The following is a 27,972-nucleotide window of genomic DNA, read 5'->3' as shown; positions in this document are numbered from 1 at the left end:
GCTCCATGCGTACAATAGCCTGAAAAGGATGGACACATTGAATCAAAATAGATTCATAAGTATTTAGATCCATCAATTCAGAAGGAATATCTATCAACTGAAGATTATTATAAACTGCTCTTGCAGGCATTCTATTTTCATTTAATTTTTTCAAACAATAAGTGCAAATACGCTGATCCAAACTCAAATCAAAAGAATTCTCCACCAACAAATAACTTACAAAATCCTCCCATTCACTATTATTTTCCAATTCACTTTTTGCATATAAATCAACTAACCTAGTCTGAATTTTATAATGAGTCCGTCGACAACACACACAAGTTACATTAGGCCTCTCACTTGATTTCACCTTAAACTTGATAATTTCCTCATCAAACTTTTCAATACTTGAAATTTGTCCATTATCTTCTGCATTACCATCCATTACTATATCTATTTCTACACTGTCCTCTTTGTTCCCAAAATAACAAAACTCAATTTCTTCACAAATAGTCTTCACATCCACTTCAGATCCATGCAAAAGAGCACTATTTAACTGTTTAAGCTTAAGTGCAGGACTTTTTGCATAATACAACTTCCTCACTAATTTCCTTACGTTATTATGATGCACTGCTAACATCCTAAAATGATGAAAAACACTCCGACAAACTTTTCTAGAAAGACATGCTAGTGAATGCCCTTGCAAACCTGTGCTTTCTCTCACTCTGCAAGGATCTAACTCTTGCAGGATCTTCATTTTTTGTTTGAGACTTTTTTTACTATATGTACGTAAGAAATTTCGAAGCAAATCGATTGATTCCTGTCGCACACTACAAATACTACTGCATTTCCATGTGTACACTGGACCCTTAGTACGTCTCCCTAAAACTTCATCAGCTAACACCTCTTCTGCATCTCTAGATACAAGTTTCTCTTTTTCCATCACACAACTATCTTTCACCTCATATGCACGACCACTGGTGTCAACTGCATGCACCAAATCATTTTCCTGAAAGTAACTCTCCTCATTAAAAAAAGGCTCAGAACTTGAACTATGCATCCATTCACCAGAAAATACTTCACAAAAATTACTCCGATTAATAATTCTTTTCCATCTACTGTTCGATTTGAAAACATCCATTGCCTTATTAAGTATCCTAATTCTATTGATTATTAAAATAAATAATTTTTTCTTAACTTCAAAAGCCTGATCAACAATCTTTTCAACACTTTTCTTTTTCTTGTAAAAAGCAGCTTTTAGTTTACTTTTCTTTTCATTTTTTAGCAAATTTAAAACTACCCTATTGCGAAACATTCGCCTACGAATGTCCCTAAAAACATTTACCCTTCTATTGCTAACCATTCTCTTCTCTCCTGGTCCAATGGAAACATTTTTTGTGGGCTTCTCTTTCCTTTTTAGATTTGTTGACTTTTTCTGTATATTCACATTAGCAATTTCATTTTTTTTCCTACGACATATGTTGCGAAGAAAAGACTTAATTGGCTTACCAGAAGCTTTTCTGGTGTTTTTTGAAGTAGTTGTTGAAGAGGATTCCATAAACTCTGTTGTTGATGTTCTCCTTTTCCGTATGGTATTTTTGATATTTCTTTGCCTTGAAGGCATTTTTGCTTCCTTTTCAGAAGTTGATTTGAATCTGTTGTTCTGTTAAAAAAACACATGAAAGACCACTATTAGCAAACAACAAAGTAATGTTAAAAAGCAAACAATATAAACAATAAATTGCAAAATATTTAAGTTTATACAATAGCAACTCATGGCTTTATTTTTAAAGGCCTTGCGCCACCAGTGCGTCACTTATTACCCATGTTTAAAGTCAAGCATCAGCTGCACATGGCATTCATAAATAAGGGCCAAATGCAAATACCAATCAATTGCACCCAAAAATCGATTTTTCAATAACATGTAAGAAACACTGCGCAAAACCTAAGTACAACCACTCAATATCATCAAACAAAGTCAGGGTCTGATTTATAAACGCCTTGCGCCACCAGTGCGTCACTTATTACCCATGTTTAAAGTTTTGCATCGGCTGCACATGGCAATCATAAATAAGGGCCAAATACATATACCAAACAATTGCACCCAAAAATCGATTTTTGAATAACATGTAAGAAACACTGTGCAGAACCTATGTACAACCAATCAATATCATCAAACAAAGTCAGGGCCTTATTTATGAAAGCCTTGCGCCACCAGTGTGTCACTTATTACCCATGTTTAAAGTTTTGCATCAGCTGCACATGGCAATCATAAATAAGGGCCAAATACATATACCAATCAATTGCACCCAAAAATCGATTTTTAAATAACATGTAAGAAACACGGCGCAGAACCTATGTACAACCAATCAATATCATCAAACAAAGTCAGGGTCTCATTTATGAAAGCCTTGCCCCACCAGTGCGTCACTTATTACCCATGTTTAAAGTCATGCATCAGCTGCACATGGCATTCATAAATAAGGGCCAAATACATATACCAATCAATTGCACCCAAAAATCGATTTTTGAATAACATGTAAGGAACACTGCGCAAAACCTAAGTACAACCACTCAATATCATCAAACAAAGTCAGGGCCTTATTTATGAAAGCCTTGCGCCACCAGTGCGTCACTTATTACCCATGTTTAAAGTCATGCATCAGCTGCACATGGCAATCATAAATAAGGGCCAAATACATATACCAATCAATTGCACCCAAAAATCGATTTTTAAATAACATGTAAGAAACACGGCGCAGAACCTATGTACAACCAATCAATATCATCAAACAAAGTCAGGGTCTCATTTATGAAAGCCTTGCCCCACCAGTGCGTCACTTATTACCCATGTTTAAAGTCATGCATCAGCTGCACATGGCATTCATAAATAAGGGCCAAATACATATACCAATCAATTGCACCCAAAAATCGATTTTTGAATAACATGTAAGGAACACTGCGCAAAACCTAAGTACAACCACTCAATATCATCAAACAAAGTCAGGGCCTTATTGATGAAAGCCTTGCGCCACCAGTGCGTCACTTATTACCCATGTTTAAAGTCATGCATCAGCTGCACATGGCAATCATAAATAAGGGCCAAATACATATACCAATCAATTGCACCCAAAAATCGATCTTTGAATAACATGTAAGAAACACTGTGCAGAACCTATGTACAACCACTCAATATCATCAAACAAACTCAGGGCCTTATTTATGAAAGCCTTGCGCCACCAGTGCGTCACTTATTACCCATGTTTAAAGTCATGCATCAGCTGCACATGCAATCATAAATAAGGGCCAAATACATATACCAATCAATTGCACCCAAAAATCGATTTTTGAATAACATGTAAGGAACACTGCACAGAACCTAAGTACAACCACTCAATATCATCAAACAAAGTCAGGGCCTTATTTATGAAAGCCTTGCGCCACCAGTGCGTCACTTATTACCCATGTTTAAAGTCATGCATCAGCTGCACATGGCAATCATAAATAAGGGCCAAATACATATACCAATCAATTGCACCCAAAAATCGATTTTTGAATAACATGTAAGAAACACTGCACAGAACCTAAGTACAACCACTCAATATCATCAAACAAAGTCAGGGCCTTATTTATGAAAGCCTTGCGCCACCAGTGCGTCACTTATTACCCATGTTTAAAGTCATGCATCAGCTGCACATGGCAATCATAAATAAGGGCCAAATACATATACCAATCAATTGCACCCAAAAATCGATCTTTGAATAACATGTAAGAAACACTGTGCAGAACCTATGTACAACCACTCAATATCATCAAACAAACTCAGGGCCTTATTTATGAAAGCCTTGCGCCACCAGTGTGTCACTTATTACCCATGTTTAAAGTCATGCATCAGCTGCACATGGCAATCATAAATAAGGGCAAAATACATATACCAATCAATTGCACCCAAAAATCGATTTTTGAATAACATGTAAGGAACACTGCGCAGAACCTATGTACAACCAATCAATATCATCAAACAAAGTCAGGGCCTTATTTATGAAAGCCTTGCGCCACCAGTGCGTCACTTATTACCCATGTTTAAAGTCATGCATCAGCTGCACATGGCATTCATAAATAAGGGCCAAATACATATACCAATCAATTGCACCCAAAAATCGATTTTTGAATAACATGTAAGGAACACTGCACAGAACCTAAGTACAACCACTCAATATCATCAAACAAACTCAGGGCCTTATTTATGAAAGCCTTGCGCCACCAGTGCGTCACTTATTACCCATGTTTAAAGTCATGCATCAGCTGCACATGGCATTCATAAATAAGGGCCAAATACATATACCAATCAATTGCACCCAAAAATCGATTTTTGAATAACATGTAAAGAACACTGCGCAGAACCTAAGTACAACCACTCAATATCATCAAACAAAGTCAGGGCCTTATTTATGAAAGCCTTGCGCCACCAGTGCGTCACTTATTACCCATGTTTAAAGTCATGCATCAGCTGCACATGGCAATCATAAATAATGGCCAAATACATATACCAATCAATTGCACCCAAAAATCGATTTTTGAATAACATGTAAGGAACACTGCACAGAACCTAAGTACAACCACTCAATATCATCAAACAAAGTCAGGGCCTTATTTATGAAAGCCTTGCGCCACCAGTGCGTCACTTATTACCCATGTTTAAAGTCATGCATCAGCTGCACATGGCATTCATAAATAAGGGCCAAATACATATACCAATCAATTGCACCCAAAAATCGATTTTTGAATAACATGTAAAGAACACTGCGCAGAACCTAAGTACAACCACTCAATATCATCAAACAAAGTCAGGGCCTTATTTATGAAAGCCTTGCGCCACCAGTGCGTCACTTATTACCCATGTTTAAAGTCATGCATCAGCTGCACATGGCAATCATAAATAATGGCAAAATACATATACCAATCAATTGCACCCAAAAATCGATTTTTGAATAACATGTAAGGAACACTGCACAGAACCTAAGTACAACCACTCAATATCATCAAACAAAGTCAGGGCCTTATTTATGAAAGCCTTGCGCCACCAGTGCGTCACTTATTACCCATGTTTAAAGTCATGCATCAGCTGCACATGGCATTCATAAATAAGGGCCAAATACATATACCAATCAATTGCACCCAAAAATCGATTTTTGAATAACATGTAAAGAACACTGCACAGAACCTAAGTACAACCACTCAATATCATCAAACAAAGTCAGGGCCTTATTTATGAAAACCTTGCGCCACCAGTGCGTCACTTATTACCCATGTTTAAAGTCATGCATCAGCTGCACATGGCAATCATAAATAAGGGCAAAATACATATACCAATCAATTGCACCCAAAAATCGATTTTTGAATAACATGTAAGGAACACTGCACAGAACCTAAGTACAACCACTCAATATCATCAAACAAAGTCAGGGCCTTATTTATGAAAGCCTTGCGCCACCAGTGCATCACTTATTACCCATGTTTAAAGTCATGCATCAGCTGCACATGGCATTCATAAATAAGGGCCAAATACATATACCAATCAATTGCACCCAAAAATCGATTTTTCAATAACATGTAAAGAACACTGCGCAGAACCTAAGTACAACCACTCAATATCATCAAACAAAGTCAGGGCCTTATTTATGAAAGCCTTGCGCCACCAGTGCGTCACTTATTACCCATGTTTAAAGTCATGCATCAGTTGCACATGGCAATCATAAATAAGGGCCAAATAAAAATACCATTCATTTGCACCCAAAATCGATTTTTAAATAACATGTAAAAAACACTGCGCAGGACTTATATACTAACATACAATTTCACTTCTAAAACAAAACTATCTGCTTCCAAATATTCTCCATAGAGCAAATAAATCTCTATCTAAATTAAATGAATCATTACTTACCTTTACAAATGCTTTTGGAGATTGAAAACAGTGTCAGACACACACACCAATTTTTCTTTAACAGAGGAAAAGGTGTGCTCTCAATACACTGAAACCAAGACTGGCATAGAAAATCTCTATCTTTGTACACATATGCCTTAATTCAACCAATGAAAACTCTTCCCTCACTATTTTCAAACCAACACCCATCCCCCTCTCAAACCTTTCTATCTGTTACCATAGCAACTCCCTCCTAACTGAACTGTAAGGTTCAAAAGTTTATCTTACAATGTTGCAAATTAACTCAGCAAGGATGTTTGACCTGTCAATACAGCAGCCTATACAGGGTATTTTTGCTTTTGGTGACTTTTTTTAAACCATTCAAATTGCTTCTTTCACACAACATAACCATACACCCTAACTTTCAGTTTTCAACTATCTGAATCCACCAATCATTGCTTGTGATTCAAGAGCACAGAAACTCCACAATTATTTTTTTGTGAACTCCTACTGTTCCAACTGCCATTTCATTCCCACACTTCATCTGACTGGACCAGATCCTTCTCACATCATGTACTCTGTTTGGGTTATTGGACATAGCTACATCCACTGGGCTCAAAGGTATGCAGCTAGCAGAAATTTTCATAACCTTGATTTATCAAATGTGGAAATCAAGTGGATTGGCCACAGAGGATTAAAATGTCACCAATTGATACCATTGGTGAAAACCTTTTTGCATCTGCCAGAACCTGACCTTATAATTGTGCACTGTGGTGGAAACGATCTAGGCACATTAACTGGGGTAGGTCTGGAAATGCTATTAAAGGACACCTTTCATCAATTGATGATACTTTTTCCCCACACTGCCTTGGTATATTCCAATATATGCCAAAGACAGAAATGGAACTGGTCCAACCAATTTGGTCCACAATTTGAGAAAGCACGGAAACATGTAAATAAATCTGTTTCTGCTTACATGAGAGACTATGGAATGGGTTCATTATACAATAATAACTTGCGTTACAACATGCAAGACATCTACAGAGGAGATGGAGTGCACTTCTCAGATGAGGGGAATAGAATATTCCTCCTGAATTTAAGAATGTGTATTGGAACCTACTTGTAGGTACCTAAATCAACCACAGATCCCAAAAGCTCTTTTCAGAGCTACCCTAACTCTGATCATTCAAAGCGTTTATTTTTTTCTAACTTTTTTCACTATTTTTCACCAAAGTACGCTTTCGGGTACGCTTAAAGGTGCGCGCACCAGGCGCTACCCCCGCGAAAAATTAAAGAATTTTTTTTTTTTTTTTTACGTTTATGAGCCTCCTAAGCCCCCCTCAGAAAACCTAGAGGGTCAAGAAGTCTCTACAGTTCCCCCTTCTATCCATTCCGAACATTGTTTACCCTCCATCTTGTGTCTCGATTGTTCCGAAACACAAAATGGAGGACTCCCGTAACGCTGCCAGTGCGCGTAAAGGAGCGCGCACCCCTAAGCGCTCGTTAAAAAAAGGTGGGAAAGCAATTTACAAAAAAACCACTGGAGACACTTTCATCAAATATAGAATAGGCCCTACTACATAGCAGTCCCTACCATTTGCCCAAATTTGGTGAAATTCCATTGAGACATTTAGGCTACAGGCCTGTCTAAATATCCTGAGGTAAATTACATGACAAAAACACACTTGTAATGTTAGAATTTACAACCAATTAAAAAGTATCTCTCATTTTCTACGATTATTTCCTGACGTTTGATTGGTTAAGTACAACAATATATATAAAAGAAGAGAGGGAAACACAGCCATTTTGACTACTGCTTCCTGAAGTACACTTGAAAACAAATTTCACTGACAACTTCAACTAATTTCTCTAAGGTAACTTCTAATTATGGAAGTATATTGTACACGTTACGTTTATTTCTTAAAAAATATTCTGTTAGTGATATGCTATCCCTCTTTAATAGTTAGAGATAGAGATAGACTTCTCTGTAATAGTTATGGATTGAGTTAGGCTTCTCTGGTATACTAGCTCTACTAATATAGTTAATTTATATGCAATTTTCAGAAAGAAAATGGAAGGAGAAAATAAGGCAAATGATACTTCTATCAAAGTAAAGGTGGAAAAACCAGAAGATGAAAAAAAAGAAGTTGATTTCATGGATGACTCTTTGGATGAACAGTTTATAGAATGTTTGGAAGAAATTGAATCATGTACATATAATTATGAGGAAATTCCGGACAATATTATGTTAGAAATTTTATTAAATTACGAAAAAGAATCAGAGGAATAAATTTATCTTTAATAATTTCAATTGTTTCAGACAATATTCTTTTTTATATGTAATTCATGAAGTATTACCAAAAATGTTTAAAATATAAAGTGAGACTTATAGTATACTGTTCAACTATTTTTCTGTTACATAGTAAGTTTACTCATAGTTACTACCTTTCTCCCACTATATTATCTCATATGAATATTTTTCACCTCATTTTCATAAGTGAACAGGATAGACTACTCATGATCCCCTAGAAATTCTCAGGGAGTGCTTAAAAGATCTGTTTCTCCTTTCCAGACAGACTATATTATGAATTCCATATACCACAAAAAATACAATAACAACATGCAAGATGTCTACAAAGAAGATGGTGAACATTAAATTTAAGTCTCTTCATTAGTACCTACATGTAGGTACTTACATAAAATAAAAAAATTTAAAAAAAACAATTAATAAACATACAATTTTTTGAAGTGATTATTTTTCCATAGTACCCTCCTCGATACGCTCCCCGGTGCGCGCACCAGGCGCTCCCCCCGCGAAAATCGAAAAAAAAAAAATTTGGGGGGAGGCCCCGCGGGACCCTTTAATGGCCCCCATATCAAACCTAGGGGGTCAGGGGGGGTCTACCCTGCCCCCTTATGGTCAATTCCACCCTTTGTTTTTGCCACCTCTTATGACTAGATTTTACCGATAGACAAGATGGCGGCCGCTCCGGACTGTTTAGAATGTTTACAGACAACTGAGAGCCAATCAGCTTTCTGCACGCAAGTCGCGTGTCGCGCCGGGAGCGCTCTCCGGTGCGCGCACCGGAGAGCGCCTATAGATATATATATTTTTTTGAAGGTTAATTTCTCAAAATCCACTGAAGCACATATCTTGAGACATAGCAAAGGCACATCGGGCTACCAGTCCCTACAATTTTGCCAAGTTTGGTGGAAATCCATTCAGCCGTTCGAGCTAAAAGTGAAATCGACCGCCCTATGGAAATTAACATGGGGAAAACGCGTTTTGGGACCCCCCTTTTATCTCGGCCCCCGCTTGACGAATCCCCCCCAAACTTTCAGGGAAGGACCGGACCGCCATGAGACCATTTTCCTGAAAATTTCAGGCAGATTCGTCAACCGGCGCCAAAGTTATTCAAAATAGAATGTTGAGATTTAACATTGAAAATTATCCTAACTATAACTACCTACTGGCGACCGCCAGTAGGTAATACATATACACACACATATATATATATATATATATATATAGATATATATATTCACTGGAAAAAAACATAGGTTTCAGGGACGTCATAGTTAGTTGGACATTTCACTCATACAAAACCAGAGAAATTCGTCCGTTATAGTTAGTAGAGCTAACTATAACTCACGGCCCCGCAATGCACTGCTGATGACGTTACATATTACATCACTCATGACATGGTCAGTGACATCACTGATGACATCACTGATGACATCTCAAATGACATCACTAATGACATCACTGATTACATTATCCAGGGAATGTGTGTTTCTTTAAAGTATAAATATTTTTTTTATATACATATATATATATATGACAAGGTGTATTGAAGAATAAGTGGTTGTATAAGTGTCTGAATGGATGATTTAGTAGGTGCGTGACCTATTGTATAAGTGACTGATTAAGCGTATCTTACTGAATGCATGGGTTAGTGAGTAAACTGTGTAACTTTCTGTATCAGTCTGTCAGTTGGTGTATAAGCAGCTGCATGGGTTGATGAGTAGCTACATGACTATCTATATGGGTTATTGATTGGTTGTCTGAGTATCTGTATGGTTGCTTGAGTGTCTTTGTGAGTGGGTGGAGGTGGATGACTCTGCGCATAGGTGTGCGAGTGGGTGATTCACTGGGTGTATGGGTTCAAGAGTGCATCTGTGAAGGGTTGTATGGGTGGGTGAGTGTGCATATGGGTGTGTTGGTGAGTGAATGGATGTCCCAGTGGTATATGTGTGAGTAACTACATATGTGAAAGGCAGTATATGTGAGTTTTGGGGTATATCAATGACTATACATGAGAATGAGTGATTGTGAGAGTGGCTGTATGGATGAGTGTCTGCTTGTATAAGTGATTGTATAAAATAGTAAGTATGTGTTAGTATTTGTAATTTTATATATTCAAGTGAGGTGGTCTATGTATAACTGTATAGGTGAGTAAATGGATGTGATTGATTCTTTGCGTGACTGAGGAGGTGTGTAAGTAAGTCTATGGATGAGAGATAGTGTGTGAGCGTATGTATAGGTGTATGAGTGCATATGATAGTGATGTATTGATTAGTGACTGCATGTATGAGTTACCGTATGGGTGAATGAGTGGATGTGCATGTAGACATAAGAACAGTGAGTGCGTATATAGTAACTGGTATTGGTGTGTCTATGGTTTCGAAACTGGTAGTCTGTTTTTTAGAGTGGGTGTATCATAGGGAGGGCTCCTGGTTTTATGGTATTTATTTTTTTGCCATTTCCGTTCGTATTTATCCATATTTATTTTTTGGGCATTTTTTCTGTATTTATCCACATTTATTTTTGTCACAAGTAAAAGACAACGCTGCAACTAGTATTTTTCCACATTTATTTAAGTTGACAATGCACACATGGCACCCCTGACCATGAAAACCCAGGACTGGTCCAACATATGGAAGCAATTGAGACACAGTTTAACTCCTTTCTTGACACCCAAAACGCCACAGACTATGGCAGGAGCACCAAAACACATCATACCATCCATGAGACCTGCCAGAACTCAGACACTGCAGGGTGTTCACGATCTGTGGTGTGTAATCATATGAAGCAAATGTATCGCCTTACCGAATAAGTTCTATAATAATTGGCCTCATAACTCCTGGTTTCCTTTGCAGTGTTGTAATTTAGCTACCTTGTCTGCTACTATTGCCATACCGGACTATTATTTCAAATGACATCACATATAAATGTATTGTCACTATGTGTTATGTGAGGCTCCTGTGGGTGAGTCCACAACATACAATAACCTCCAGAGTAGGCCTTCTCGCCTAGTACACACATGGAGAGTAAGAATTACAAAAGTAGTGTCTGGTGAAACGAACTGAAGTACAACAGCACCCGTGTAGTGACACAGAAGTAAAGGGCAGTATCCAGCACCGATACCAGCTAGAAGCCAATAACTTCCCGAGAGTGCACCCACGGCCCCAATGCTCGCGCCAGGTGCAGTCAATGGCCATGATGACGCTAGCCCTGCACTCCCTCACTGGCCTACATGCACCAGGACAGCTCTGCAGGAAGCCACTTAAGGAAATGTATTTAAAAACACCGACACAGTTCGCCAGCTTCCAGGCAAACGATAGTGCAAAGCGCAAGTTTGCATTAATGAATTCCACGTAGTTACCTGACACTCGAGATTTGTTTGCGAGACGCTGAACATCGGGCGCAGTTGCACTAACGAGGAAACCCAGGAAAGAAACTGCCCCCTCCGCTCAGTTCTCTTGGCTTGTCTTGTAAAGTAGGGTGTGGGGTGTACAGGAGCATGTGCAGGTGTGCAATTGTGAGTCCACATCCCCTGCACGTATCCTAATACTGGAAAGAAATGCACTGTCCCGTGGGCTGGTGGGATAGACCACCCCATGGCTGGGCACTAACGTAACTGCCCATGTGGTGGGCATGTGCCAGTGGGTCCTTAGAGTGCCCATATCCACTCCCATAGGACACATGGAAGTGAGCTAATGTTCGTCGCACTAGAACATTTTCACCAAACCCCTGGCTGTGTGTTTGACCATGTGCCTGAATCCGCGTCCGGGAGGGTCCGTCCCTCCTGAAGTGCAAAGGTGCTCTAAACCTTTTATCTCTGTTTTAGTGCAGGGAGTAACCGCTGGGCTGTAAAAGTACTAAGCCCAGAATCGTTCAATGAATATTGCAGTAGTGCTTCATTATTGCATTAATCACTGATCACAATTAGTAAAATAACGAAAGAATACATTTAAAATTGTGCGTAAAATTAGATTGCATCCTAAGACTTGTAAAACGTGCAAACAATTAGTACTTTAAAGTACTTATAAATACCATGAACAGCTTACCACATGTTTGACGTTGTGCACGTGTACGGCTCAGTGGGTTGCAGATCATCTCGGACAGGAGATGTGCGCGTGCCTGGACGGTAAACTGCTTTCTCGTAGCGGGCTGTAACATCTCATGCCACATTTGAGCAAAGCTTTTCCTTCTTGACTTTGGTTACATTTTAGAAGTCCTTAACCTGCAGGCTAAATTAGATGGCCACACACGAATGAATGTTACAGAGCTTTACCCAGGAGAGGGCTGCAAGAACAGGCAATGAAATCATGGAAACAGGCGCCTAGAAGGCACACTTAACAGTGACACAAAAGGCGGCTGCCAAAAACATCACCTTTCGACATCAACTGTGTTTTTTATTGAAATGACATTTATGCAGGGGGGCTACGAAAAATTTCAGGGGGGGCGTATTCGACTAGCAATATGCAGAGCGGAACTGCAGGGACGCGTCATGCAAAGAAGGGGTGAGAAAAAACAACAGGGCCTCGTTAGCAAATAAAAGGTCTTTTAAAGACCTGTGAAGTGATGTGTGTGTGTGTCATCGAAGCTGTCTCTGCCGGGCTGACACACACGATGGAGGGGAGTGGGGAGTGGGGGCCATCTGAAGCTCTTTGAGCACAATGGCGTTGCACCCCATTAATCTGTCCCCTGAGGCCACAGAAATACTTTTGCTGAACAGATGCTGAATTCAAAACAAGGGCTGGGGCCGCAACAAAAGGACACGAGGCGTGGCATCTCTGGGCAGAAGCACGGCAGCCTGGCAACATGTACTAGTATTTTGCAGTTTTTACATATAAATGCAGCCAAAGGAAAAATTGTTTTCCGTCTGTATTTATAGGTAAAAATCCGTTTAAACGGAAAACCGGGAGCCCTAATCAAAGGTTATATTAGGGTGTGAGCAGGTGCATCAGATTATCACATGGATGATGTCATCAGTGATGTCATCAGTGATGTCACTGACCATGTCATGAGTGATGTAGTATGTGACGTCATCAGCAGTGCATTGCGGGGGCACTAGTTATAATTAGCTCTACTAACTATAACAGCCGAATTTCTCTGTTTTTTTATGAGTGAAATGTCCAACTAACTAGAAAGTCCCTAAAACCTATGGCTTTTTCAGTGAATTTTAAAGGTTATTTAAATGCTGACTATAACGTCCCTGAAACCTATGATTTTTTCAGTGAACTTCAAAGGTATTTTAAATGCTAATTTCTAACTATAACATAGCAGTCGCGTTTGCACAGTGGTGGAGAATGGTGAGCGTGGCATTATAACACTGTTTAGCAATCCCACTGTGTGGGATTTAGCGGAGGTAACAGGAGGGATAGTTAGCCCCCAACGTCAACCTTGGATCCAGCTACCCCTTTTTTTACCTCCAGTAAGTCCCACACAGCGGAATTGCTAATTTGTTATATCAGACCCCACCCCCTCCCTGCACCACTGTGCAAATGCTCCCCTTGGACCGTTGTAAGTAGGAGGATTAAGTCCCCTTGAATCCTGATGGTCCCTGGGGGCCAACTAGCCCACCAGGTACCTCCAGTAAGCGCCACAGAGCTGTGTTGCAGAGAGGTGTAAAAAGGGGCATGGCCTCTAACCACTTCTATGCAACATAGCTCTGTAGCACTTACTGGAGGTACCTGGTGGTCTAGTTGGCCCCGAGGGACCCTCAGGATTGAAGGGGACTTAACCCCCCAATTTACAACGCGCCAGAGGGGAGAATTTGCACACTTGTTATGTCAAGCCCTGCCCCCTCTCTGCACTACTGTGCAAACACACCCCCTGGCGCATTGTAAATTGGGGGATTAAGTCCCTTTGAATCCTGAGGGTCCTTGGGGGCCAACTAGCCCACCAGGTACCTCCAGTAAGCGCCACAGAACTGCATTACAGAGAGGTGTAAAAAGGGGCATGGCCACAAACCACCTCTCTGCAACGCAACTCTGTGGCGCTTACTGAAGGTACAGTGTGGGCTAGTTGGCCGGCCCCCCAGGGACCTTCAGTATTCAAGGGGACTTAATCCCCCAACTTAGAACGCGTCAGGGGGCACGTTTGCAGAGTGCTGCAGGAGTGGGGCGGGGCCTCCGGCAAGTTGACGATTTCTTTTATTTTTTTCTTGGATGGGGGGCTGCATGACCCCGCTTCCCTGGGCTACTTTTGGCCCCGGGGAACCCATCTCCTGGGGCCTGAGTATTTTTTTGTTGTTGTTTTTTTTGTTTTGAAAGAAACGGGAAGGGGGCTGCGTGGCCCCTCTTCCCTGGGCCACTATTGGCCCAGGGGACCCATCCCTCGGAGCCTGACCTAGTTCTTTTTTTAATTATATTTCTGGGGAGGGGGCCTGCATTTCCCCCCCTCCCCAGGTCGATTTCTGGCCCTGGGGACCTCATCCCCCGGGGCCCGCCCTTTTTAAAAATTTTAATTAATATGGGGGGCCACATGGCCCACTTTTTTGTTGGGGACCATTGGGGGAGCCCCAATGCCCCGCGGTCCCACCGTCTCCCCGCCTCCTGCGGGAACCGGCATTGCTTTTGAGCAAGGAGATCTGCTGACATGCAGCTCCCCTTGCTCAAAAGCAATCCTGCTTTGCTTCATTGAAGCCAAAGCAGAATTTCCTGCTCTCGCTTTAATAAAGCAAAGCAGAGTTTGCTATGGCAGGGTGGGAGCCCTGACCCCGCCCTGTCATACCAAACGGCAATGTCCCGGGGGTGGGCACTCCAGGACATTGCAGGAGCAGTCCGCGGGGGTAGAATTCCCCAGGGCTATCAAGTGGTCCAGGAGGGGGGGGGCGCGTGGCCACTCTCGCTTAATTTACATAGCCCTGGGGAGGTGGTGGTCCCCAGGGCCCGGGGGTCCTCTACAGACCCCTGCATTCAAATAAGTCTATGCCCCGGGGAGGTGGTGGTCCCCAGAGTGTGTGGGGGGCTCTTGCCCCCTACACATCTTTAAAAAAAATAGAGTTCCGGGGAGGTGGCGGTCCTCAGGAGTGTGGGGACCCCCGTGGGCCCCCGCTATTTCATTTTGACATTGCTCCAAGGACCTGGCCCACCCGGGGGCCTCATTTATTTTTATTTTCCGCAGGATTTGCGCACCCAGCACGAATTCTGCCTTTTTTTACAAGAAAAGTGATTGTTTGTGCCCTGGGGGTCCCTGTGGGAACCCCTGAGCAGGCCTAGGGGGTCAGGGTGTTTCTACCCTGCCCCTTTTTCTTGTTTTTCACCATTTTTTTACTCGTTTCTTGTGACTTGGTTACCGCACGATTGGTGCAAGGAGTCACCTTCACCAAATCCCTTCCATCACTGCCACTTTATTTTTGCTCCATTAGCATTACCTCAGTGGGAGAACCGGCAGTGCATGGGTCATGCTCCTCATTTAAGTCCAAACAGAAACCTCTGTTCAAGGAGCCCCGGACCCTTCAGGCCGACCTTTCAACAGAGGGCACGGAGAGGCCCGCCAGATCACTACATGTGAACAGAAACACAGAGGCCCGTTTCCGGAGTCAGCATCCTTTTAATCAAGCACACAGCAGCACCAAGGCTTCCCATAACCCTACATGTTTCAGCGCTCTGCCTTGATCAAGGGAGGAAGCAGTATACACAGTGCATACGTGCAAGCAGTTTTTAAAAAGGTCATTGGTCACATGACTGAATAAGCATACATCTCCCAAAATACATCAGAAAAAATCAGGTGAGTACTTCCTTTACCGCATCCCTTATTTATTCACACATTATGTCACAGTAATATGACTTAGCATTTCATTCTTGTAGAGTGTACTAATCAGGATTTTTATGTTTTTCTTCCACATGTATTCATGTTGTATATATGAAGGTGTTACTGTCTCTGCCGGGCTGACACACACGATGGAGGGGGGTGGGGAGTGGGGGCCATCTGAAGCTCTTTGAGCACAATTGTGTTGCGCACCATTAATCTGTCCCCTGAGGCCACAGAAATACTTTTGCTGAACAGATGCTGAATTCAAAACAAGGGCTGGGGCCGCAACAAAAGGACACGAGGCGTGGCAACTCTGGGCGGAAGCACAGCAGCCTGGCAAAATGTACAAGTATTTTGCAGTTTTTACATATAAATACAGACAAAGGAAAAATTGTTTTCCGTCTGTATTTATATGTAAAAAATCCGTTTGAACAGAAAACCGGGAGCCCTAATCATAGGTTATATTAGGGTGTGAGGAGGTGCATCAGATTATCACATGGATGATGTCATCAGTGATGTCATCAGTGATGTCACTGACCATGTAATGAGTGATGTAATATTTGACGTCATCAGCAGTCCATTGCGGGGGCACGAGTTATAATTATCTCTACTAACTATAACAGCCGAATTTCTCTGTTTTTTTATGAGTGAAATGTCCCACTAACTAGTAAGTCCCTAAAACCTATGGCTTTTTCAGTGAATTTCAAAGGTTTTTTGAATGCTAATTTCTAACTATAACGTACCTGAAACTTATGTTTTTTTCAGTGAATTTCAAAGGTATTTTAAATGCTAATTTCTAACTATAACATAGCAGTCGCATTTGCAGAGTGGTGGAGAATGGTGAGCGTGGCCTTATAACACTTTTTAGCAATCCCACTGTGTGGGATTTAGCGGAGGTAACAGGAGGGATAGTTAGCCCCCAACGTCAACCTTGGGGGCCAGCTACCCCTTTTATTACCTCCAGTAAGTCCCACACAGCAGAATTGCTAATTTTTTATATCAGACCCCACCCCCTCCCTGCACCACTGTGCAAACGCTCCCCTTGGCGCGTTGTAAGTAGGAGGATTAAGTCCCCTTGAATCCTCATGGTCCCTGGGGGCCAACTAGCCCATCAGGTACCTCCAGTAAGCGCCACAGAGCTGTGTTGCAGAGAGGTGTAAAAAGGGGCATGGCCTCTAACCACTTCTTTGCATCGTAGCTCTGTAACACTTACTGGAGGTACCTGGTGGTCTAGTTGGCCCTCAGGGACCCTCAGGATTGAAGGGGACTTAATCCCCCAATTTACAACAAGCCAGAGGAGAGAATTTGCACACTTGTTATGTCAGGCCCTGCCCCCTCTCTGCACTACTGTGCAAACACACCCCCTGGCACATTGTAAATTGGGGAATTAAGTCCCTTTGAATCCTGAGGGTCCCTGGGGGCCAACTAGCCCATCAGGTACCTCCAGTGAGCGCCACAGAACTGCATTGCAGAGAGGTGTAAAAAGGGGCATGGCCACAAACCACCTCTATGCAACGCAACTCTGTGGCGCTTACTGAAGGTACAGTGTGGGCTAGTTGGCCAGCCCCCAGGGACCTTCAGTATTCAAGGGGACTTAATCCCCCAACTTAGAACGCGTCAGGGGGCACGTTTGCAGAGTGCTGCAGGAATGGGGCGGGGCATCCGGCAAGTTGACGATTTCTTTTATTTTTTTCTTGGAGGGGTGCTGCATGGCCCCGCTTTCCTGGGCTACTTTTGGGCCCGGGGAACCCATCTCCTGGGGCCTGAGTATTTTTTTGTTGTTGGTTTTTTTTTTAGGGAAGGGGGCTGCGTGGCCCCTCTTCCCTGGGCCACTATTGGCCCAGGGGACCCCATCCCTCGGAGCCTGACCTAGTTCTTTTTTTAATTATATTTCCGGGGAGGGGGCCTGCGTTGCCCCCCCTCCCCAGGTCCATTTCTGGCCGTGGGGACCCCATCCCCCAGGGTATGCCCTTTTTAAAAATTTTAATTATTATGGGGGGCCACATGGCCCACTTTTTTGTTGGGGACCATGGGGGGTGCCCCAATGCCCCCGCGGTCCCACCGGCTCCCCGCCTCCTGCGGGAACCGGCATTTCTTTTGAGCAAGGAGAGCTGCTGACATGCAGCTCCCCTTGCTCAAAAGCAATCCTGCTTTGCTTCATTGAAGCGAAAGCAGAATTTCCTGCTCTCGCTTTAATGAAGCAAAGCAGAGTTTGCTATGGCAGGGCGGGAGCCCTGACCCCGCCCTGTCATACCAAACGGCAATGTTCTGGGGGTGGGCACCTCAGGACATTGCAGGAGCAGTCCCCGGGGGGGGGGGTAGAATTCCCCAGGGCCATCAAGGGCTCCAGGAGGGGGGGGGGGGCGCGTGGCCACTCTCCCTTAATTTACATAGCCCTGGGGAGGTGGTGGTCCCCAGGGCCCGGGCATTCAAATAAGTCCATGCCCCGGGGAGGTGGTGGTCCCCAGGGTGTGTGGCTTGCCCCCCACACATCTTTAAAAAAAATAGAGTTCCGGGGAGGTGGCGGTCCCCGGGGGTGTGGGGACCCCCGTGTGCCCCTGCTATTTCATTTTGACATTGCCCCCTTTTGTGCCCTGGGGTCCCTGTGGGACCCCCTGAGCAGGCCTAGGGGGTCAGGGTGTTTCTACCCTGCCCCTTTATCTTGTTTTTCACCTTTTTTTTACTCTTTTCTTGTGACTTGGTTACCGCACGATTGGTGCAAGGAGTCACCTTCACCAAATCCCTTCCATCACTGCCGCTTTATTTTTGCTCCATTAGCATTAACTCAGTGGGAGAACCGGCAGCGCATGGGTCATGCTCCTCATTTAAGTCCAAACAGAAACCTCTGTTCAAGTAGCCCCGGACCCTTCAGGCCGACCTCTCAACAGAGGGCACGGAGAGGCCCGCCGGATCACTACATGTGAACAGAAACACAGAGGCCCGTTCCCGGAGTCAGCATCCTTTTAATCAAGGACACAGCAGCACCAATGCTTCCCATAGCCCTACATGTTTCAGCGCTCTGCCTTGATCACGGGAGGAAGCAGTATGCAAAGTGCGTACGTGCAATCAGTTTTTAAAAAGGTCACTGGCCACATGACTGAATAAGCATACATCTCCCAAAGTGCATCAGAAAAAATCAGGTGAGTACTTCCTTTACCCGCATCCCTTATTTATTCACACATTATGTCACAGTAATATGACTTAGCATTCCATTCTTGTAGAGTGTACTAATCAGGATTTTTTTTCTCCATATGTATTCATGTCATACATATGATGGTGTTACGCATTGATGATTAATTCGCATTTGATGAATTTAAAAATTCAAATGTGAAATTAATTCAATGCTAAATGTTGAATGAATTTAGCGACGAAGAATGGTGCATTTACATTTGTGTTACTAGCATCATGAGAAAAGGCATATTAATGTGGAGAGAGATGTACCCCTGCTTTGTGCATTATAATTCTGTGCACACTAGCGATAGAATCTGTATGCCCGAATAACTCTTCTATGTCTATGGACCCATACGATGCAGGACGTGCTGTCTAGACTGTATTCATGCAAGGGACAGATCTGCCAAGTAGAAACGATTATAATTGAATTTATATTATTATTTTTTACGTTCTCTTAATTTGTTTCTACCTGATTTCATATATTGCCAATTACGTGTACTCATTTGAAAGTATGTCTTCCCTTATGTATTAAAATGTTATCTAGAGCAAGTTCCTAATGATCAGAAAGTATGTTAGAAATCACATTCTAATAAGATAAATATGATTTTCAACTATGCTACATGCATACACACTGAAATGATTCAAGCTGAAGCATTTGCCAAGAAAATATTGTACGGACCATAAGTTGTCCTCCACCAATTCGGCTCTAGAGTGGTCTTTGCCCTACATGAGAGAATAAATTATCAGCCATTCCACTTGAACTACTCTAAGTTTGTCACCTTATTGCGTATGGAGGTGATCTACCACAACATTGAGCTTTAAATATCACCCTTCTTGTGCTGCATAGCTCCCTTAAGCAGGTGTTGCTAGCAATGCTTTAAATGGAAAAAAATAAGTGCAGGTACTCACCAAATTGAGATGTGTACTAGGGGGGCGGGGCTTGGGGCAGAACGATGGGGGCGGGGCTATGGGCAGTGTAATGGGATCCGGCCAGGGGCACACATTTAATGTGCTTGAGATTTAATTGGTGTGCAGATGTGCATAATTATACGAAAGCCTTTCTGGTATATATTTTAATATTGCATTTCCCTTCTACGTACAAAAGGGTATATTTATTATTAAAGTGAGCTTCTCATGGTGCAACACCTAGATCACCTATGACTTGCACAAGATATTTTCCTTAACATTGTTTGGAAAGGTTTAACTATCGTTAACCCTCTTATTTCGTTGCCACTTAACAGACATCACCCAGGTGGCACAGCCTGGCCTCAAAGTACCTTACCTGCTGTAAAGTCTGATTCCCCCTTTCTGGAGTTGGGCAAGCTGCTGAAAGCTCGAGCGAGGATGCCTGGCTTTGGCTCAGTTCCAGGTCCTCCTGCACCCCCAAGCCAAAAATGAACTGAACTGTGATAGTGCATGTGCCGGCCAAACTCTAATATCATGTGCAAAGATTAAAACAAAATAGTGACCTTAACTGCAATACAGGAGAGAAATAAAGATACAGCCATCTAGAGGCTGAATTGCACAATGTGAAAGCAGAAATTCTGGGATCAATCCCAGCTTCCCCACATGACCAAATTTTGTGAATTGCTTCCACATGAAAAAAATACACTTTTATTTCACTGGTAAGGTTTTCAGGGCTCGACTTCTGTATGAGCTTTTAAGGCCAGGCCAGACTTCCTGGTTCGGCTCTAACTGGGCTCTTCTTGTTAATTTGTTGGTTCAACCATCTCTACGCCTCCCTGAGCCCCTCCACTTACACAAGAGAAAATGGCATGTACAAGACAAAATGCAATTGCGTTGAAACACTGCGGAGAGAACAGATCTGCACTGGGGAGAGGGTGGCATTGCACTTGCTAGAAGCGCACCCTTTCACGTGCGCTTCAAGTGCAGAGTGTGGTAATACAGGGCTTGTTGGGCTTGCAGCTATACATCTGCTATGCTGGACACTGCAGACAACACTCACTCATGCAAGAATACGCACAGGGTCACAGAAGCATTCATGCAGACAGGGGATTCAGTACATGCGTTTTAGAAATGCTCACATTAGCTCCTGCCCACATTACTAAACCTTAACTCCCCTGGCTGTGCACAGCATCACTATCACCACTTTCCTCTTCAGTTTGGATCCAAACATTTGCTGTCCTATTCTGCTATGCCAGCAGGAAGTCTTCTCTTTGATTTCCTGAGAGTCACGAGATATGCCTGTTAGCCGGCCCGCTCTCACACCTACAGTGCTATGGACTCCACAGTGCCTGAGTACACACTGCAGATAGCTGCAAAGGTTTTATGTGTGACATTTTCATAATTTCAGTGTAAATATGAGTGACATTCAACGACTATGAGTGACACTTTCCCACAGGCAAAATCAAGCAGTGAAGATGTGGGAAACCTATACATTTCAGAAATTACACCCATTTGAGCAACAAGGAACTCTAAGAAGATCTTAAAACTACTGCAGAGCACCTGAAATGTAAGGGCACTTTGGCACCAGACTGTTCCAAACGGGATGTAAGAGGCCCTACCTACACACATGATCTCAGCTGCCTACTAATACAATTTCATGATTATTCACACTTGCTTTCAAATCAATCAGCCCCTGCCTGATGTTCTGGAGGGCACCAGAATATTCTGCATATGGAAGACTCTTGCACTAAACTCTCGAACCAAAGCTAAGGAGAGTCCTGATTAAACGCACCCCCAGCAGCCCTGGTTTAATGCACCCCCAGCAGCACTGAATAAATGCACCCCCAGCAGTGTCATGCTGTGCTGTCAACGAAGTGAGGGCTGAGCGAAGGTTCTGATTAACTTCGCCCCCAGGGAACTAGGTCGAAGGGCGGCGTCTGTCTCTTTATTAAGGCACATCTGTGACCTCGAACCACGAACAAACCCTCATCCGAGGAAATTACAAGAACATTTGTCTGACGTGAGCTGAACAAAAAACAGCAGCTTCATGTGTAAGTGAACAAACAATATCGGCAATAACACAGTTCTCTGCTCAGTGCACCAAGCCCAAGGCCCGCTGTACATCAAACATACCACAGAAACAATTAATATACGTGCCTTTATCTCAGGGCAGATGCTCTTAGTGGAAGAGATTTGCTTGGCGCAGGTTCTTCCCCCCACCAGCACTGCACCCCGTTATGAGCCTGTCCCAGTCTGACTCTGGTCAGAGCAGACAGAGAGTCACAGGCTGTGTCAGTAATCACAGTGTGTGTTCCCCCCTCCCAAACTTCCTGCCAGCTCCCTGGCTCTGGATGAATGCCTCCTGGCAGCCGCTCAATTAGCACATTGTGGGGGGTAGATTAGCACTCGATCAGAGTGCTTCACGAAAACGGACGGACCTACTCGTTGTCAGCTGTGTTGTGCTTCTTTTTGTAAATGCCAATTTCACGGAGCTTGGTTTACATTCCCGTGAGCACCGGTACTCTCTTTTGGACAGAGAGAAGTTCCGGTACTCAAGCGCCGAAAATTTAGAAGTGCCGGTACTCAGTACCGGTGAGTACCGGCCCATTTAAAGCACTGGTTGCTAGCTCTAAAAGGTGTTAAGTTCTTTGGTTATTCACTTCCCAGTGACCGCAGCCAGAGCATCCTTGTAACAAGTTCATGCTTACACTGGAGCCTTCTGTTCATGTGTTCACATTCTGCACCCGATGACTATGGCAGAATGTGGTTTTAGTTTGGAATGACCATATTTCTGGTTGAAGAATCATTTCTTTGCCCCCTCTATCTAGAAACCCTAATGAACCTATCATCCAGGTCTGCTTCTCAGTATTAGTAAAGTAGTGCCAGAGATTAAGCAGGCTGGGAGCAGCCATCTAAAGCCCAGGTTTGTGTTGCTTGCAGAAGACATTTTTGATTTTACATTTTTTTACTAGTTTTCCAAGTAGCATTATCAGTCTACAAATCTCCCACACCCCATCCATGTTCTCCCAAGAGAACCACACCTTTGACACAGTTTCCTATAACTGTAAGTCCTCGTTGTTATATAAGAAATTTCAGGTTTGCCACAGTTGTGTGTAACAGTTATCATCCATCAGTTATATTTCCATTGAATTTCCATTCATTTCACCTCAGCGCATCTACAAGATCCTCATCACCCAAATCCTCAATATTTTCATGCATTAATTCTCTCTCCAGCACATCCGATTCCATGGCCTCCTTCGGATTTTCATCTGTGTAATTCAAAATCTGTTTTAGCACACATTCAGCGATACCCATCTGAGCAGTACTTTTTTCCGCTCGCCTACGCAGCAGGCATGCGCTTCATAGGAAAAAGACCTTTAGTAATCGGCATAGCTTTGCGGGCAAAAACGTGCATGCGTTGCATTGCTTTGCATGGTAACGTGTGCACGTTAGGCGATTCCCTTGCGGGATTGAGCTTTCAAACCATATGTTTGTAATTAACTCGCTCGCTCCAGCAAGGGAAACCAACCCATGCTCCCTCCTCTATCCCCTCCCCCTGCTGCTTTTTACTTTCAGCGCGAGGCGCGTGCTGATGTTTTGTTACTGATTAGGCTTACAGTCGTCCATTACTTGTTTCTCTTGTTGTGAGGGTATGTGTGCGTTTTATCGGCTTGCCTCATTTTGTATAGTTGCTTTTCCACTGCTTTGGAGTTTAATGTTTGCTGAACTCTGTTCTCCCTTTTTTTGTGGTATGTAGTTCCTGATTTAGTCTGCTCGTACCTAGTTTTTTTACCTAAGAATCTCAGTTCCAGAAAAAGCTGCGAGGATGCAAATTCTGATTGGGAACGCCCACTTATTACGGGATTCCAAACAGGAGGCCCGACTGTTTGAAAAGGCTGCATTATAGACACTATCCCATAATGCACAGGGGCAGAAATGTCTTGATCCAGGGGATTGACTAAAGAGTGCTAGGCCAACATTCCCCCACCGCCTTCGCGTAACTAGAGTGGAGGTTCCGGTTTTAGAAAAGTAAAAATGACCTGTAGAGACTTTCAAACCCCCCTCTCCCCCTTTGCCCACGCACCATCCAACCATGACTCCAACCCCCCTTTCTCCGCCCCCATCCCCCACTACTTCTCTACGGGCAGCATCTATGGGGAGATGAAAGTATTTGATCAGGGTCACACGTTGTGGGGAAGTTGAGAAACCGAGATTAGTAATGTTTTAACCCAAGATTGGCAGTCCAGTGCCTAGATCTCATCTCCTCCTTGCATACTGCTAGTGGCTGAGTAACCCATGTGCCTTTATTCAGTTGTCCGTCATACATGTCAATCAAAGTAACATTGTTGTGAGCGCTTAGCGGAGCCGTCATGGCACTGAAATGCTGCATTAATGTTGCAATGTAATACAACACATCGACATACACAACTATAGGTTATTTTACGCACATGTATTTACTGGCTGCAGTTTTCATTGTTAAAAGGTCTGGGAGTAATGCAAGCACTTCTATGCACTATGCCAATATTTGTAAACAAAGGTGTGTAGGATTTCGCTCAGCTGTTATTTATGACGTCTTTCTAAAAACTGCATAAACAGTACGTGTATATATTGTTTACATCCCATATCATCATTGTCTTGCTTACAATATTATTTCCTCAGGAGCTATAGGTCACATTTTAGTAAGTTATGTTGATAGCTCAGTGGGTTATTGCACATGTTTCAGAGCGTTGTGTATAAACTGGAGGACAAAGGATGAAAAGCGGTGTCTCCCAGAGTGGACCGTTATTACAATTTAAAGCAGCGCAACGCACACTGGAGAGAAAATTGTGCAATATTGCTATCCATTTGAACTCGGTGATCACAAGCACTGGGCCATTCAGTCCCTCCTGGGGTTGGCTGTGTACAACACTTGGAAAAAGTCTTATGTTCTCGGAACGAACACCGGATGTTCTCAGCGCTCTCAACGCATGCCAGTTGCACAGCCAGACCTTCTCCACTAATACGGCGGTGATTGTAGACCGTTCTTTGAGACCGGCCAGGTCACCTTTAGAGAATCGCTACCTATAGGTTGCAACTTTCAGAACATCTGCTTGGATCATCGTAGCTAATAGGGCACGCTTTTCATTGTGCCTCCGTACACACAGAGCTCCTAAATTGGTTGTATGGTCACTCTGTGCATACATATGTGTGTATACATATGAAATGTATATTTTTTTTGCTGCGTATTTTAGCAGATAGGCCCGCCCCACCAGATTCCTTTACTTGACATGCCCTTGCATAAAAATGACAGCTGATTAAAAAGATGGATAAGGCTGGTTCGGTAAGCTGAGCTGCACCTACGATAGGTGAAAGGCTGGGCAGAAAGTCGATAGAATTCAAGCAAATGAGCTGGTGTCAAGCTCAGCTCACTGCAGCAGGAACATCAACAGACCGTACTAATGTTCAGGTATTTACCCATTTTCTCCCGGGAACGGCTGATGCAGGTGCGCGCAGTCTGTCCTGAAAAGGATGAACGGGCCTCATCTATACTACTATTATAAAGAGAGAACACAAACCTTTGAGCCAGGTAAACTCGAAAAGTACACCACCAATCAAAACACCCAAGACATCTTTGAAACCCTCAAGGCAAGCAGAAGGACATAGGCTATTAAAAATAAAAAATATACGTTGTTTAAAAAATGTCGAAATAAAAATAAATTAGTCCCTTGCAAGTAGCGCCGGCCGCGACGTCTGCGTGATGAGATCATTTGCGTTTGCGCTCCCTGGCAACACTTCCGGAAATGGCGCTGAAGATCGCGACCTGCTGGGAGGACTGCCGCGGCCCTGCTTGCTGCTGGGCGAAGTGGCGGCCTGTGCGGGCGGGGCGCATGGAGAGTGGCGGCCTGTGCGGGCGGAGCGCCTGGAGAGTGGCGGCCTGTGCGGGCGGGGCGCCTGAAGAGTGGCGGCCTGTGCGGGCGGGGCGCCTGGAGCGGGACCGGCAGCTGAGGTAAGGATCAGGCGCGAGGGGGGGGCCGGGGGCAGAAGTGCACGCAAGCCTCAAATGCTGTCCCCAGCCCCTTTCTGCCCCAGGCAACGCTGGGGCGGGCTGCTAGTATCTCTGAAAAGGATACAACTTTTAGGAAGGGTGTTAGGAGTACAATACTAGTGACTACTATAGGTGTCCATTGGGCTGTCCATGCACGCCGCTTAACCTCTCGTAACTGTACTGTATATGTGTTTGAATACCCCTGGTCTAGGCGCTGTAAACACGGTTATTTCATGTCATCCATTTCGCCCTCATCTCATCCCTTCCGACCCGTCCTACCGGCTTGTGACTGCCTCTTTTCTGGCGTTGGCAGTGTCTGGGGCTGTTCTCGCTCTGACACAGTTGAGATCTGTTTTGTCTTTGTTCACCCACTGAAGGCTAAGCATACAGCAGTATAGCCCCCCACCGCCTTTGCACATTGTTGGGTTTCTCTCCAATTCACCTTGTTGTCCCGCTCAATTACCCCTCAACTTCCTCCCACCTCACTCTCTTCTTCTTTATATCATCCTTCTCTCCTATCAGTTAAGGACCGGAAGAGCGGCAGCACTATAATCACAGCCTCTGGAATTATGCAACATGGGAGAATCAGATTATGCAGCGGGGTTGACTAAATGTTGCAGTGCAATGTGGGACAGTATTACTTTATCATTTTTTGCACGTTAACGCTGTGTGGAAAAAGGTTTCACTTCATTAGTGACAAGTAAACCTTTGCATTTTTAGTAACATTTGACCCTTGTATAAGATAGTTTTCTATTAAAAGCTATGCTAGCTAACTACCCACTTACAAGATATAAAAAGTGAGACCTATTGGCTATGCCAATGCTTGTTCTTATTGTGATGTTCCTGCGACTTCGTTGGCAGCTGGTTCCCAATCCAGTGCACTGCAATAAAAAAAAATCCACAAGCAGACCCAATTCGATCACCTTGGACATTAGTTTTAGCATGTTTAGCCATACGTACGAGTCCCAGTAGCAGAGCTTACTTTGAGCCGGTGGTTTCCAGTGCTCCGCACCATCACTTAATTGGTTTCCGGTGCTCTGCGCCAGCACTTAATTTTCATCACCACACTTTTGACAGTCTGCCACACGGTGGCGCTGCTAATCTAGTTTAGAGATTAGCAGAATAACTGTTGAATACAATATACATTCAAAAAAATAATATTAACACCTACCTCGCCAGCCATTCCTTTAGCTTTGGAGATCTCGAATAATCTGAACTGTCGCACTTGCAGGTAAAAAAAAACGGTTAATAGTTTTGCTACATCATTGACAGGAATGCTGGGAAAATGGGTGGTGCAAGCTGCAGTGGCCTCCTGGTCAAGACCCTGGCACTTATTATTTTACAAATGAACCACCGCCCAGGAGACACATAGGTACTGTTGTTTATAGTGCCGTTTCTGATAGTTTACTGAGGTTTTCTCAACCACCTCCATCGAAAAAGGCAGTATTCCTGGACCTTTCCACCACATATGTATTAAGACACCCACTGCCTTTGTACATTTATAACATATGTCAGTGAGATTTGGATTCATGTTGTGATAGCTTCGGTGTTATGTTTATTCTGTGAAAACACTTGATATTTACAAGTTTCAACCTAGCATTACCAGTGACTTTTTTTCAATCACTGGAAACTTCACCCCAGATTCGCACCCCTATTTCTTGCCACAAATCTCTTCCAGGACGTGACTTGATTGTGCTCAGTTTCTTATCTCTCTTTGGCAGGAGCACTGCAAATAACCATGAGATTAATTTACCCTCAAATGCATAGCTGTCAATGCATGATTGACAGCATGTACTTCAAGCTGTTGGGGAGAGGCTGGCCACATTTCCCACATGGCTGGTGCAAATCCAGCATAAAACAAGAAATTTCTCTTTTCAATCTTCTATTTATTGCATAAGGCCGCGAATCCAGGCAATCCGACAT

This window comes from Lissotriton vulgaris, chromosome 5 (genome assembly GCF_964263255.1).
Source record: "Lissotriton vulgaris chromosome 5, aLisVul1.2, whole genome shotgun sequence".
In the NCBI taxonomy this organism is placed as follows: domain Eukaryota; kingdom Metazoa; phylum Chordata; class Amphibia; order Caudata; family Salamandridae; genus Lissotriton; species Lissotriton vulgaris.
Note: the sequence above shows the minus strand (reverse complement) of the source record.